The sequence below is a fragment of the Procambarus clarkii genome, chromosome 37 (assembly GCF_040958095.1).
Source record: "Procambarus clarkii isolate CNS0578487 chromosome 37, FALCON_Pclarkii_2.0, whole genome shotgun sequence".
Lineage (NCBI taxonomy): Eukaryota > Metazoa > Arthropoda > Malacostraca > Decapoda > Cambaridae > Procambarus > Procambarus clarkii.
This window is the reverse complement of record NC_091186.1, coordinates 33,179,228-33,189,227: the sequence shown is the minus strand read 5'-3', so window position 1 is coordinate 33,189,227 and position 10,000 is coordinate 33,179,228. Positions and strand designations below refer to the sequence as shown.

At 40.8% G+C, this 10,000-nt stretch overlaps 1 long non-coding RNA gene across 1 annotated transcript in view; it reads right to left on the bottom strand.

Moving 5' to 3' along the window:
- LOC138371970 (uncharacterized) overlaps positions 1-10,000 on the bottom strand; it is a 13,857-nt gene that overhangs the window by 451 nt on the left and 3,406 nt on the right. Inside the window, exon 3 of the long non-coding RNA XR_011230597.1 lies at positions 3-109. This is a non-coding gene — a long non-coding RNA (uncharacterized lncRNA). The remainder of the gene's footprint in view (positions 1-2; positions 110-10,000) is intronic.

The following is a 10,000-nucleotide window of genomic DNA, read 5'->3' as shown; positions in this document are numbered from 1 at the left end:
ACCTTGTATCTGTTTCCACCGAGTTTGTTTGGGGCGTTCTTCAACATATCAGCAATACTTGTCTCAACATCTCTTTCAGTTGCATTAGTGTGGGTATTGATACAGGCTTCTGGAAATTTACAAGAATTAATTGATATATATATAATTATAATTCACTTTGTCAGGAGACAAGAAGCCACAGAGTAATAACATTGTTGGCGTTTATTGAGGTGTTCCCCTGTTCTCCAGTCTTCCTCCGTCCCCTCGTCCTTCCCACCATTCCCCATTCCACAGTCCTCTCGTCCGTCCCACTTCCCCGTCCCCACATTCTCCCCACTATTCCCACTTCCCCGTCCCATCGTCGTCCTTATTATTTCCCCCTCCCGTCCCCTCTTCCTCCCCCACCATCTCCCATTCACCTGTCCCTTTGTCCTCCTCAGCATTCTCCATTCCCCTGTCCCCACCATCCCCAGTCCCCTCGTCCTCCCCACCATTACCCTCTCCTCTGTCCCCTCGTCTTCCCCACCATCCCCCCCTCTCGTCCTCCCCACCATTCCAAACTACCTCATCCGATGCATTCTATAAAGGTCTGATGCTTCCATCAGAAAATTGGGAACATCAAATGATCTGATATTCCCATCACTGAAAAATAAGAACAGCTAAAAAAATGAAATGAAAAAAATGAAAAAATAAACTATACTCATGAAATGAACAGTATGGTAAACAACACAGCTCAATTTCAATGCAATGTCACACAAAATTATTAAATCGAAATGAAAATCAATTGAAATCTATGAAAATTCAAATTATCAATGCAAACGTAAATATTGAAATAATATCGCAACATAATATAGTGTGGGTTGCTCTTACGTGCAACAGACGGTGCTGTTTTTCAAAAAAGGCATAGTTTTACCTGTCACAAAGTGGCATCTATACTTATACTCACGAAATGAACGGTATGGTAAACAACATAGCTCAATTGCAATGCAATGCCACAATAACATTTAATAACAATAATAACAATAATAACAATAACATTTAAATATACTTTAAGATATAATCTAGAAGAAAATAAGGACATTGAAACGGTTCATGAACTCGATTTCAATAAAGGACACTATGGGGAACTTTGAAAAACAGTTAATGAGTATAATTAGACAGACTTGTTGCTAGGCAGAGGAGTAAATAATGAGATATATGGCAAATTTTGCAAAATATACGGCACACAAACATTCATACCCAAACAAAGCAAAATGTTAGGTAAGAACAAAGCAGTTGGCCCGTAGGGGAAAGGAGATACCCACAAGACTGGAATACAAGTCATTAACAAGCACACAAGTACTACACCACACAACAACCGCACTACTACCAGAACTGGACGAATCACTACCAAAACAACACACCCAAAATGGAAATGGAAATAACCAATCACAGGTCAGAGAACTACTGAGATTCTGTGACAAATTCTCGCTCAATCAGCAGATAACAAAACGGACTAGGAACGAGAACACACTCGACCTCATAATCACGAACAATGATGAGCTAATCAGAGACATTACTGTCTCAGACACTACGTACTTGGACCACAAGCTCATTGAAGTGCAAACTAACATCAATAACGGTAGTAGGCCCAAGAGAAACAACAAGCGAGAAGGGCTATTCAATATATTCAATTTTAATAATAAAAGGATAGACTGGGAGAAAAAAAACAGGGAACTTACAAACATTCACTGGGAAAATGTTCTAGGTAATAAAAATCCTACACAAGGAAAAGCAAAAACTACTGGATTGTATTGGACCTATTCGTACTAGTGAAGGTTCATATACTGAGGATGACAAAGAAATTAGTGAAATCCTAAAAAAGCAGTATGAGGACATATTAAGCACTCCGATACAAAGCATGAAAGTGGAGGATCCGGACAACTTTTTTATGGGTGATATCCAAACCCCTGTAAATATAACTGATATCAACACGAGTGTGACAGATTTTGAAAGAGAAATTGAAAATGTGCCCATGCATTCAGCCCCGGGTCTAGACTCATGGAATTCAATATTTATAAATAAATGCAAAGTGCCAGTAGCACAGGCACTCAGTATAGTGTGGAGGAAGAGCTTGGACACGGGGGAGATACCAGAGGCTCTTAAAGCAGCAGACATAGCTCCTCTACACAAGAGAGGTAGTAAAGCATTGGCAAAGAATTATAGACCAGTTGCACTAACATCCCACATAATAAAATTATTTGAGAGTGATCAGGAGTCAGGTTACTAGTTTTATAGAGACCAATGACCTCCACAATCCAGGCCAACATGGATTTAGAGCAGGAAGATATTGAAATACCTCTTACAGCTATCTCTCATGTCCTCTACTTGTACAGTACAGCTACTTGACCATTACGACAAAATCACTGAGATATGAGATAATGATGATACTAACCTCATCTACTCAGACTCCAACCCACTCATATTAAATAATGATGTAAACAATAAATTTAAAAAAAATCCACTTATTAATGTCAACCAACAAACTCACACTAAACATAGAAAGGACCTACAACATCTTACTTGGGAGCAAATCAACAAATGCAATTCATCTACAGTTACACAATATTAACATCAGAAATAAAAAAGATGGTAAGTTCCTTGGTCTATACTTAGATCTGCCCGAAACGCTATGAGTGCTAGTTGCTTTACAAGAATGTATAACTTCAAGTCACTGTACTCTCCCCCAATGTAACTTCTTGTATATAAAGAAAAAATAAATAAATAAACAAACACATAATAAATCAATACTTACTAAATTTTGTCTGTTATGTAGCAAAGAAGCAGGTCTACGGAAGGCTTTTCTGTTGAGTTCGAAGCCCAGATTACTCGTGGTCTCTGAAATAAGTTAAGATTATAAGTATAAAATTTATAAAACCAAATAATAAATCCGGTATTGCTCAATTTTAGATGCAGACGTACTGAATGATATATCAGACTGTCAGCATGGTATTCGATCTGGAAGGTCCAGTGTAACGAATTTACTCAGTTTCTATGATCGAGCCACAGAGATCTATAAAGAATTCTGATCAAGAAAGAGATCTAGGGGCGCGGAGTCGGGGATGCCTGAGCAGGGCACGGAGTCGGGGATGCCTGAGCAGGGCGCGGAGTCGGGGATGCCTGAGCAGGGCACGGAGTCGGGGATGCCTGAGCAGGGCGCGGAGTCGGGGACGCCTGAGCAGGGCACGGAGTCGGGGACCCCTGAGCAGTGCGCGGTGTCGCAGGCACCGGAGCAGAGCGCGGTGTCACAGGCACCGGAGCAGAGCACAGTGTCGGGGGCGCCGCAGCAAAGTGCGGTCCCTGGCAGAGGGAAACAAACAAAACAAGGCCCCAAAATCTGTTGGTATTACAGATGGGCTACCTGTAAGCATGGGGGAATCGGGAAGAATAAATGGAACATGTACACACGATCACCCTAGAAAGTGCAGAAACCTCCTCAATACAGGTAAATGTACCAAAAGCTGTGAATTCTTTCACCCAGAAATTTGCAAGAACTCTTTGGACAGGAAAGAGTGGTGCTTCAATGCTGAATGCCCAGCTTTTCATATAAGAGGTACCAGGCGAATAAAACCGACAGACTACCACTATGAAAACAGCCACTACTCCATCAACCGGGATAATTTTTTAGCAAGAGGAGGAGGAGAAGAATGGCTAAAAATGACCAGACTCTACCACCAACTCGGTCAAATGCTAGAGAGGACGCAAACACAGTGGCCTCCTTACCAGAGCCTCAGATATTAACACCAATTAAAGCATCCAGCACTTCCACTAACACGATAACATCATTTATATTTGCCAACATCCAGGGTATAAAAACACGCAAATCCAACAAAGTTCATTTTATAGATGGTCTCCTTCATGAGGCAAATGCAGTGTTTGCAGCCCTAACGGAAACTCACACAAAGGACTACCTTGATGGTGAAATATGGATCCCAGAATACAATCTCTTCAGATGTGATAGGAAACACCGGCTTCAGGGTGGGGTCAGCCTCTGCATCAAAGACACACTCATCTGTACTGAGCTGCTAAACACCTCAAATGATATGGTGGAAGTGCTGATAGTCAAAATAGAGATCCTAAATGTAGTTGTTGTCCTTGTATATAAGTCACCGGAGGCAAACCCTCAGCAGTTTAAAGACCAACTAATGAAAATAGAGCACTGCTTGGAAAACCTCACAAATCCAGCTCCGAACATCATCCTGCTTGGGGACTTCAACCTACGGCACCTGAAATGGAAGCACCTGGCTAATACAGTAATATCAGAAAGAATACCAGGAAGTAGCCTAAATGAGCAGGCACATGCAAATGACCTGCTACGGATGTGCGATAGGTTTGCCTTAAACCAGCAAATAGTAGAACCAACTAGGAAGGAGAACACGCTGGACCTCATTTTCACTAATAATGATGAGTTGATCGGGAACATAATGATTACAAATACCTGTTACTCAGATCACAACTTAATTGAGGTACTGACAACCATGGGGAATGGACCCCCAAAACCAGTCCAGATTCCCGGTGGAGGAGATTTCAGCAAATTCAACTTCAATAATAAACGGATAAACTGGGAGCAAATAAACCAGGACTTCACAGAAATAAACTGGGAAGAACAGCTAGGAAATGCAAACCTGAACCAGTGCCTGGAAAAAATAAGCTCAGTAGCACTAGAAATATGTTCAAACCGCATACCCCTAAGAAAAAAGAGAAAGAGATGCAGATTGGAACGGGAACGTCGTTCCTTATATAGGCGAAGAAAACGAATCGCGGAACAACTTGAGAGTCGCACCCTATCTCAAGAACGGCGAAGAAGGTTAGGTAGAGAAATAGAAACAATTGAACTCAAGCTACAAGAATCATACAAAACCCAGGAGAGGCAAAGAGAGCAAAAGGCCATCAGTGAAATAGAGAGAAATCCGAAATATTTTTTCTCCTATGCAAAATCAAGATCAAAAACCACATCTAGTATCGGGCCCCTGCGAAAGGGAGATGGAACTTTCACAGATGACAACAAAGAAATGAGCGAGTTACTGAGGAAGCAGTACGACTCTGTTTTCAGTGAGCCATTAAATGCACTAAAGATTGATAACCCAAATGAATTTTTCATGGATATGATACCAACATCAAATCATATATCAGACGTCGCCCTATCCCCACTAGATTTTGAAGAAGCCATAAACAGTATGCCTATGCACTCTGCACCAGGCCCGGATTCTTGGAACTCCATATTCATCAAGAACTGTAAAAAAACACTATCGCAGGCCCTTCACATTCTGTGGAGACAAAGCCTAGATACTGGCGTTATCCCTGACATACTAAAAACAGCAGAGATAGCACCACTCCATAAAGGAGGAAATAAGGCAGAGGCAAAAAATTACAGACCGATAGCACTAACATCGCACATCATAAAAAAATTTTGAGAGAGTGCTAAGAAGTAAGATCACAAAATACATGGAATCACAGCATCTCCATAACCCCGGACAACATGGTTTCAGAACAGGGCGCTCTTGCCTGTCGCAGTTGCTGGACCACTATGATATGGCATTAGATGCTATGGAAGACAAACAAAACGCTGATGTAATTTACACAGATTTCGCAAAAGCTTTTGATAAATGTGACCATGGTGTTATTGCACATAAAATGCGTTCAAAAGGAATTACCGGGAAAATAGGCAGATGGATCTACAATTTCCTGACTGACAGAACCCAATGTGTAATAGTCAACAAAATAAAATCCAGCCCATCAACCGTGAAGAGCTCAGTCCCCCAGGGTACTGTGCTTGCTCCAGTACTTTTTCTCATCCTCATATCGGACATAGACCAGAACACAACCTATAGCACTGTATCATCCTTTGCAGATGACACTAGGATTTTCATGAGAGTTGGCAACATAGAGGACACGGCAAACCTCCAATCAGATGTTGATCAGGTCTTTCTATGGGCTACAGAAAATAATATGGTATTCAACGAGGATAAGTTTCAGCTCATGCGCTACGGAAAAATTGAAAACATAAAAACAGGAACCACGTACAAAACGCAGGCAAATCATAACATAGAACGAAAAGGCAATGTAAAGGACCTGGGTGTACTCATGTCGGAAGACCTTACCTTTAAAGAACACAATAAAGTAGCCGTCACAACTGCAAGAAAAATGACAGGTTGGATAACAAGAACTTTTCACACTAGAGATGCTATACCGATGATGATACTTTTCAAAACGCTTGTGCTATCTAGAGTGGAGTACTGCTGCACAATGACAGCCCCTTTCAAAGCTGGAGAAATTGCTGACCTAGAGAGCGTACAGAGATCCTTTACTGCTAGAATCCACTCAGTAAAACATCTAAATTACTGGGACCGACTAAAGAGCCTAAATCTGTACTCCCTTGAGCGCAGGCGGGAGAGATACATAATAATTTACACGTGGAAAATAATTGAGGGGCTGGTCCCAAACCTGCACACAGAAATAACACCACATGAGACCAGAAGACATGGCAGGATGTGCAGAATACCCCCGTTGAAAAGCAGAGGTGCAACAGGTACTCTGAGAGAGAACTCTATCAACATCAGAGGCCCGAGACTGTTCAAACACGCTTCCACTACACATAAGGGGCATAACTGGCAAACCCCTCACAGTGTTCAAGAGAGAACTGGATAAGCACCTCCAAAGGATACCTGATCAACCAGGCTGTGACTCATACGTCAGGCTGCGAGCAGCCGCGTCTAACAGCCTGGTTGATCAGTCCAGCAACCAGGAGGCCTGGTCGACGACCGGGCCGCGGGGACACTAAGCCCCGGAAGCACCTCAAGGTAGCCTCAAGGTAGGGGTGGTTTTAGATAGAAAACTATAACCTGAGGATCATATTAAGAACATTCTGCGAGGGGCCTATGCTACACTTTTTAACTTTTGAATTGCTTTTAAATAAATAGGTCAAAAAGTTTTAAAAGTTTTAAAAGTTTTTTAAACCTCTCGTGTATCATGAGTGTGGAAAAGCTTCAGATGGTGCATTCAGATGATGAATATTACCTAGTTCCTTCATCAGGGAAGAATGAAGACATATTGGTGCATTCGGATGATAAAAACTAACTACTGTAGTTCAATTGATCAACAGACTGTATATCATATGCAGACTGTATGTGGATCTGCAGGCCACTCCAAACAACAGCCTGGTGGACCAAGCTCCACCAGGCCTAAAGCACAAAGTGGTCCACTGGCACCAGCAACTTCAACCATAAATGTTCTCAAAGATTACTAAAAATGATTGAATTAGACTAGACTACAGTAAATTGGCAATCTTAACCGTGTATCTGTTTCCACCAATACAGTACATGCTTCAACATATCAGCAATACTTGATATGCAAATATATACACATATATCCATATACAGTATATACACATGCGAACAAGCCTGAATGGTCCCCAGGACAATATGCAACTGAAAACTCACACCCCAGAAGTGACTCGAACCCATACTCCCAGAAGCAACGCAACTGGTATGTACGAGACGCCTTAATCCACTTGACCATCACGACCGGACAAAATGAGGTGATAGCCGAGGCTATTTGAACCACCCCACCGCCGGCACTCGGATAGTAATCTTGGGCATAGCATTTTACCAAATCACCTCATTCTTTGGGGCACACGTGAGGAACACAAATGCGAACAAGCCTGAATGGTCCCCAGGACAATATGCACATACATATATAATACACATACACATACACATACATATATAATACAAAACACATACACATACATATATAATACAAAAATTATAAAATTTACTTACTTAATATTACATTGCAAATATTCCAGGTTTTGAAGACAATTTTCTTATTGCGCTCAACAAGGTAAGGCTTGCACCACAGATTCTGTCAGGGGTGGAAGCGTATTAGCATTGTATAGAAAATATTTACCAAATAGTTTTAAATACATAAAACTACAAATAGTAATTATTGAATTATTACATTACGCTTATACTCGTACATTCTGTTAAAGTGTCAAATTTCTACATTAGACTACCATATTACTTATATTATTGTTAATAATGTATTGACAGATGCAATATGTATTAAAATTCTAAAAATAAGTCATGCATTATATACAATTTTTGGGAAACTGTCTGCTGAGAAAAGCTGGTGTGGGGGTTGTTACAGGAGTGAGTAATAATTAAAGCTGGTGCATATAACATATGCACCAGCTTGTCAGGCACATGCAAAAGTGAACACTTCCAGAATTGGAGACATGCAGAAATGTAACATGTGGAAATAGAGGCATGCCAAAACAAAGACATGCATAAATTCAAATTCTTATCTAAATAATTTCTAGTGATTATTATATAAATTATTCCATCAGTACTAGATCAAATATTCACAAAAAAGGAGAAGAGATATTTGATATTCAATACCATCCTCCCTTTGGAAAGCGTAATCATGTCCTGTTGGACATTTATTATATGTTAAGATATAATCTAAAAGAAAATAGGGACATTGAAATGGTTGCTAACTCTATTTCAATAAAGGACACTATAGGGAACCTCGAACCCTATATTACAAGTGTAAGTGAAAATATTGGAAAAAATAATTAAAGCTAAATGTGAAGAACACCTGGAGACAAATGCTACACTTGCTTACATATATGAATTGCTTTAAATACATAGGTCAAATACTAAAGAAATTGTCTAAAATTTTTGTTAGACCACAGCTGGAATATGCAGCAGTTGTATGGTGCCCATATCTAAAGAATCACATCAACAAACTGGAAAATGTATAGACATGCCAATAAGTGGCTCCCAGGTTAGAGGCATAAAATGCCAAAACTAGATGGTAGAATAAAAAGAAGATATTGTAAAAGGTAACCAAACAAAGATGCCACAGAAATATTAGAAAATTAACTTTCGCAAGCAGCGTGGTAGACACGGTTGGAGCAAGTTAGGCGAGAGTGTGATGGAGGCCAAAACCATCAGTAGTTTCAAAGCATTATATGACAGTGCTGGGATGGGACACCATAGGCGTAGCCACAAATAATAGAATTTGGCGGTTCATATCACATTTTTTAAAATTAGAGATAAGGATGGTAATAAAGTTCAATGTAAAAACACCTATTATTAATGAATTTGTGAGAACTTCATATAAAATTAACAACTGAGCAAAGTATAGTACCATAGAAATAAAAAAAAAAATGCTGCATGTTATTTTTTCACATTACCTTTCTGTAGATTTTTTCCTTTGTTACTACGTGAATGATCCGGTTCAGTAGTGTTGTAGTAGTTGCCTGCAGTACCTGCAGTTTGTACCGGTTCAGTAGTGTTGTAGTAGTTGCCTGCAGTACCTGCAGTTTGTACCGGTTCAGTAGTGTTGTAGTAGTTGCCTGCAGTACCTGCAGTTTGTACCGGTTCAGTAGTGTTGTAGTAGTTGCCTGCAGTACCTGCAGTTTGTACCGGTTCAGTAGTGTTGTAGTAATTGCCTGCAGTACCTGCAGTTTGAAACAAATGTTAGAGACAGATCATTGATGTATATAAGAAATAGGAGAGGTCCCAAGATGCTGCCCTGTGGCACTCTAACAGTTATTGAATAATAATTCATAATTTTTTTTTTTTTTTTAGTGTGCCTGCGGCCTGGTCCTCGACCAGGCCTCCACCCCCAGGAAGCATTCTGTAATAACTGACTCACACCCAGGTACCTATTTTACTGCTAGGTAACAGGGACATAGGGTGAAAGAAACTCTGCCCATTGTTTCTCGCCAGTGCCTGGGATCGAACGTGATGCAGCAAATGAACAAATCCACAAGGGCCGTGACGAGGATTCGAACCTGCATCCGGGAGCATCCCAGACACTGCCTTAATCGACTGAGCTACAACAGGGTAAAAGGGTTGAAACCGAAGTTCTACTGAACTTACTGGATCCCATAGCCTCTCCGAGGCACAAACCAGGCTTTTACACAACCCCCCCTCCTGCACCCGAGCTATGTCAACAGGCCGTTCTCCCTCTT